Here is a 6,054-nt window from a genome sequence, read left to right as displayed (position 1 = left end):
AATTGAACTCAGGATGTTTGGAAGAACAGGGAATGCTCTTAACCACTGAGTCCTTCGGATTTTCTTTGAAAGAAGCCTGTAATAGCTTTTCGGGGTCCTTCTCCTCCGGAGGCTGAGGACCCTGATGTGCCAGTCAAATTAAATTCCTCTTGCTTTTGCATCAACTGTGGTGTAAGAGCAACATTTGGTGCATTGGCGGGGAATCTGGTTGTCCCCAAACCCATTCTGAACCTAGTTGGAGGTAAGAACGAGCTCACCTTAATGTCTGTCTGTCTGTTACTATGTTTTGTGTTCGTCAATAATTTGAAAAAATTGTACCTGCGCAGGGCTGGTATTTGAATGGGACCAGAGGGGAGGCAGACATGGCTTGAGACCCCTGGCCCAGCCCTAGAGGACACTCCACAGGCAGCAATTTGGGGGACTGAGAGCGACCAGGTTGCCCCAGTCCCCAGGAAGTGCGACTGTTGTTGCCAGCTCCCACCTCCGTTTTGTACTTCCGGTTTTACACCGGTTTGTGGCTGCGGCTCCTGATTTTGAGTTTGTGTCAGTCTTTTTGTACCTTTGTTTTTGTGTACCTGTTTGTTTTCAAACTTAAATCTGGTGTTATGGGAGCGCCTGGCGGATGCTGCACGCCCGCTCCCACTTGCCCGAGCTGCGCTCCGACTTCCCCGACTCCCCGAGCCTCTGTCCTATTTCCTGCGTCTCTCCGTCTGCACGCCCGCTCCATCTCCCTCCCTATGCACCGGCTCAGGTGCAGCGGAGAGGCGCCTCCATCCGCCCGTGACCGCAGCAGGCGGTGGGTGCAGAAGCGTCGCCGGGTTGTCAGGCTACAGTGATGCGGCAACCGCTCCTGGCGCTAGGGGAACCGATTGGGCCGGGCAGAGGAAGCTCATCAGCCCGGCCACATGCTGAGTGCTTGTCACTCCCCGGCCCCTGAGAAGGTCTGAGACTGGGGGCCCCCCCGCGGCCCTAACTGTGTCCTCCCCGAATGGGGAGATGAGTTCCCAGGGAGCAGGGCTCCGGGCTCAAGCAAACTGGGCAGGAGAGGCCCCGGGTGGATGGATGCCTCCCTCGCCGTAGCTTGGAACAAACTCACAGCCAGCAGCCCATACCAGCCCACACCAGCCCACCACGGAACCGGTGAGCCAGCGCGCTGCGACCCTGATACCATCAGGCTCTGTCCTACAGGGTGCTTGCGCCGGGCCCTTCATTCCCTGGTATGCTAGAAAAGGGAAGGACCAGCCTCCACTGCTCAGAAGACTGTCTATGGAGACACCCCGGATAATAATAGAAAAAAGGAAAATAAAAGGTTACTTTTCAGCATCCCTATGGCCTTCTCCTTAGATCTTTAGATCACACTGCAGAGGAAAGCAATGACCCAGTAAGAAGAGTTCATATACATAAAAGGACTATTACCCAGGATAATGTTTATCCTTTATATATTTTTATTGAAGTCACCTCTTAACCCATTTTCCCTGCAGTCTAGGGATTTTTGAAAATCATAGACTATTTCTGGCATTCATCTGTCCCTTGCCCTGTTCTAGCCCCGTGTTTTACCCATTACAGCCTCTCACTGCACTGAGGCCAGCCTTCCAGCCTGAACTACACTGCTGGAGCCTGCTAGCCTCTCTCTCTGCCTCTCCAGAGCTGCTCAGCAGCCTTGGTTCCTCCTGTGTCACTTGTGAACCTGTCCTCTCGGCTCTGGTGGATCATCTCTGAGCAAACACACAAGTCTGTGTCTTCTAGTCTGTCACTCTCATGAGAGGACAGAATGGTCTCAATGTCCCTCTTCCAGCTTGTCTATGAATGAGCAGGGGGCACACTGGTGTTTTCATTCCTTGGCTCTGGTCTTATTTAAAAGCCATGGCTAGCATGCTCCCTCTCACTGGGGAAGCATAGACCTTAAGTTTCTATAAATAGGTACTGCTGCCTTAAAAAAAAATCAACTTAATCTTAGAAACTTTTCATTTTGGGGCCACCTCAAATTCTTAGATGTTCTCCATGAGGGCTTGATGGCTGGCTGCTGAGCTGTCATACCACAGGGTGACAGCTTCCTGTGCTTGCCGTGTCTGAGGCTAACTGATGTCCTTCTGTCACTGGTCGTGTCTCTACTGTTCCCCTGCTAGTGTTAAATACTGTTAAATATAAATAAAGCCTGATACCCTCTGCTCGGTATCAAGCCAAATACAATACTGGCCTTTTTCAGCCTCCGACCTTTCCCTTCCTTCTCTCAGGACCCTCAGGCCCTGATTGCACTTATAGATCTGTTCTGATTACCCACCAGCACACTTGGGACGATTGCCAACAACTTTTACAGGTGCTCCTAACCACAGAGAAGAAAAGGAAAAGCAGCGCATTTTCCTTAAAACTCAAAAAAAAAAAAAAGTCCCAGGAGCTGATGTCTTCCCCTTGACTGGGACTTTAGTACTTCAGCCAGTAGGAAACACCTCTGCTTCTATCACCAAATTTTATTGACGGCTCTCAAAGGGGCTGGTAGACACCCCACCAATTTGGCTAAGATAGAGCAATAGTTCAAAGGTCTGATGAGAGAACAGAAAGACAGGGAGGACAAGTGAGATAAAAAAATTTAGCCCTAAATTAAGCAAGATCTTGGCCACAATAGTACATAATATAGAGCAACCAAAAAAGCATCAGGAGGAGACAAAAGGCGGCCACGGATAGACGGAGACTAATGTGCCCATTGCAAAGAGAGAGGACATTGGGTCAAGAACTGCCCAAAATGTCCAGCCAAACCCAAGAAAAAGCCAGTTATATCGGTGGACCACAGAAAGAAAAGTTAATTTGGGCACAGGCCAAATGACCCACTCTTTCCTCATGGTGCTGGAATGCTCCTACCCACTGCTGGGCAGGGACCTCTTGTCCAAAGTTGGGGCACAAAACCACTGCTCAGAAAACGGAGTCTTGGCTCTTCGAATTCTAATCTTGAGATTAGAAGATGAACACAGACTGTTTGAACCGCCTTTCCCACGGTTGGAGCCACAAAGCCCGAGAGGAAATCAGGCCCCACATTCAGAGACTTTTAACTTTGGGCACAGGGAACTACAGATCAGTCCAAGATTTAAGGGAAGTTAATCTGAGGGTGCCAAACCCTTATCATCTCTTGAGCACTCTGCCTCTAGCCCATGTTTGGTACTTGATTTAAAGGATGCTTTTTTCTGTCTGAGACTTAGCCTCCAGAGCCAGCTGTTATTCGCCTTCGAATGGAGGACACCTGAAAGAGGTAATGATCCCGTCGCCAAGGGATGCTGGATGGCCAATGAGACAGCTAAACAGGCTGCACTGAGCTCAGAAATATTACCCCTGGCAGAGACACCACCCTCCTCAGAGGATTATTTCCAATATTCCACCCAGGATCTAGAGACTATCCAGAAACTCAATACAAACTTTGATGAACAACAGAGAGTTTAGAGGTATCAGGACAAAATCGTATTGCCCAAAAAAGATGTCTTTGAGCTGATCACCTAGATGCATCGATGGACTCATTTAGGACATGATCACCTAGATGCATCGATGGACTCATTTAGGACACACGAAAAAACATTAGATCTCTTATGAAAAAGACTGACTTTTGCATTCCAGGTCTTAACTCCCTCATACAGCAGGTAACATCAATCTGTGTCCCCTGCACCAAGGTAAACGCAGGATGCCAGATCGCTCCAGAGAACTAGGGGAGACCGACCTGGTACTCACTGGGAAATGAACTTCACTGAGATAAAACCGGGAAAGTACCCAAAGCTCCAGTACATGTGTGGGTGTCGATCAGGTTCCTGGTTCCCAGGGGAGGAGGGGCAGTAATGCTGAGATGCCCCAGAGTCTTTCAGTATATAGTTATTGTACTTAATTTTTTAAATAAGAACTGAATTTTATTTATTTATTATTTATTCATTTATTTGTGTATATTTATTTATTTATTTATTTTGGTTTTTGAGACAGGGTTTCTCTGTAGCTTTGGAACCTGTCTTAGAGCTAGCTCTTGTAGACCAGGCTAGCCTCGAACTCACAGAGATCTGCCTGCCTCTGCCTCCCGAGTGCTGGGATTAAAGGTGTGTGCCACTATTGTCCAGCAGTCATTGTACTTATTGTATATAGTTTTCTTTTTTATTTTCTTTTTTATTGATAATTATTGAGCTCTACATTTTTCTCTGCTTCCCTCCCTGCCTCTCCCCTCTCCCCTTCAACCCTCCCGCAAGGTCCCCATGCTCCCAATTTACTCAGGAGATCTTCTCTTTTTCTACTTTCTACTTCCCATGTTGATTAGATCTGTGTGAGTCTCTCTTAGTGTCCTCATTATTGTCTAAGTTCTCTAGGATTGTGGTTTGTAGGCTGGCTTTCTTTGCTTTATGTTTAAAAACCACTAATGGGTGAGTATATGTGATAATTTTCTTTCTGTGTTTGGGTTACCTCACTCAAAATAATGTTTTCTAGCTCCATCCATTTTGTTGCAAAATTTAAGCTGTCGTTATTATTTTCTGCTGTGTAATACTTCATTGTGTAAATGTACCACATTTTCCTTATCCATTCTTCAGTCAAGGGGCATTTAGGTTGTCTCCAGGTTCTGTCTATGACAAACAAAGCTGTTATGAACATGGTTGAGTACATGTCCTTGTGATACTATTGAGCATCCTTTGGATATATACCCAAAAGTGGTATTGTTGGGTCTTGAGGAAGGTTGTTTCCTAATTTTCTGAGAAATCACCACACTGACATTCAAAGGGATCGTACCAGCTTGTATTCCCACCAGCAATGCAGAAGTGTTCCCTTTTCCCCACAAACTCTCCAGCACAAGTTGTCACCAGTGTTTTTGATCTTGGCCATTCTTACAGGTGTAAGATGGAATCTCAGAGTTGTTTTAATTTGCATTTCTCTGATGACTAAGGATGTTGAACATTTCCCTGAGCGTCTTTCAGCCATTTTAGATTCCTCTGTTGAGAGTTCTCTGTTTAGGTCTTTATTCCATTTTTTTTAAATTGGATTATGTGTTCTTTTGGTTTCCAATTTCTTGAATTCTTTGTTTATTTTGGAGCTCAGACCTCTGATGTGGGGTTAGTGAGGATTTTTTTTCCCATCCTGTAGGCTGTTTTGTTTTGTTGATAGTGTCCTTTGTTTTACAGAAGCTTTTTAGTTTCAAGGGATCCCATTTATTAATTGTTTCTCTCAGTGTCTGTGCTGCTGGGGTTATATTTAGGACGTGGTTTTCTGTGCCAATGTGTTCAAGTGTACTTCGCACTTTCTCTTCTATGAGGTTCAGTGTGGCTGGCTTTATGTTGACATATTTGATCCATTTGGACTTGAGTTTTGTGCTTGGTGATAGATATGGGTCTATTTTCATTCTTCTACATGTTGATATCCAGTTATGCCAGCACCACTTGTTAAATATGCTTTATTTTTTCCATTTGATATTTTTTGCTTCCTTGTCAAAAATCAGGTGTTCAAAGATGTGTGGATTGATATCCAGGTCTTCTATTCGGTTCCATTGATCCTCCTGTCTGTTCTTATGCTAATACTAGGCTGCTTTCAGTATTATATATAATTTACTTATATTAGATAGCCTTCTTTGTTTTTTTAGACAAAAGGGGAAATGTAGTGGCACTTCAATTGTATTTTAATAAATAAAGACTGCCTGATGATCTGAGAGTAAAACAGTCCCACTGGTCACACACATTTAATCCCAGTAGCCATAATGACACACACCTTTAATCCAAGTAGCTTCACTAGCTTGGATTGGGTGGTGCACGTCTTGAATCCCACCAGTGGTGCATGCCTTTAATTTTAGTGGTGCACTCCTTTAATTCCAGACCTAGAGAGAAATATAAAACGGTGGGGAGGGGGGAGGAGAGACAGCTCTCATACACAGTCTCTTTCTGAGATTCCAGGAGGCAGGATTGCCATTTCGGTCTGAGGTTGAGGTAAGAGCCAGTGGCTGGCTTTTACTTTTCGGATCTTCAAGTTGAACCCTGAATTTCTCTCTCTGAATTTTTTAGGGGTGTACACTTTATTGAAAACTTTAGATATTCTTCAGATGGAACATCACAC

The 6,054-nt window shown here is 45.3% G+C and overlaps 1 pseudogene; it reads left to right on the top strand.

Annotated features, from left to right (window-relative positions):
- Nucleotides 1-877: 877 nt before the first annotated feature.
- LOC146893381 (Nuclear RNase P) lies at nucleotides 878-1,113 on the top strand (annotated as a pseudogene).
- The last annotated feature ends 4,941 nt before the right edge of the window (nucleotides 1,114-6,054 follow it).

This window comes from Myodes glareolus, chromosome 7 (assembly GCF_982192425.1).
Source record: "Myodes glareolus chromosome 7, mMyoGla1.1, whole genome shotgun sequence".
Lineage (NCBI taxonomy): Eukaryota > Metazoa > Chordata > Mammalia > Rodentia > Cricetidae > Myodes > Myodes glareolus.
Note: the sequence above shows the minus strand (reverse complement) of the source record. Positions and strands in the feature narration are given on the sequence as shown.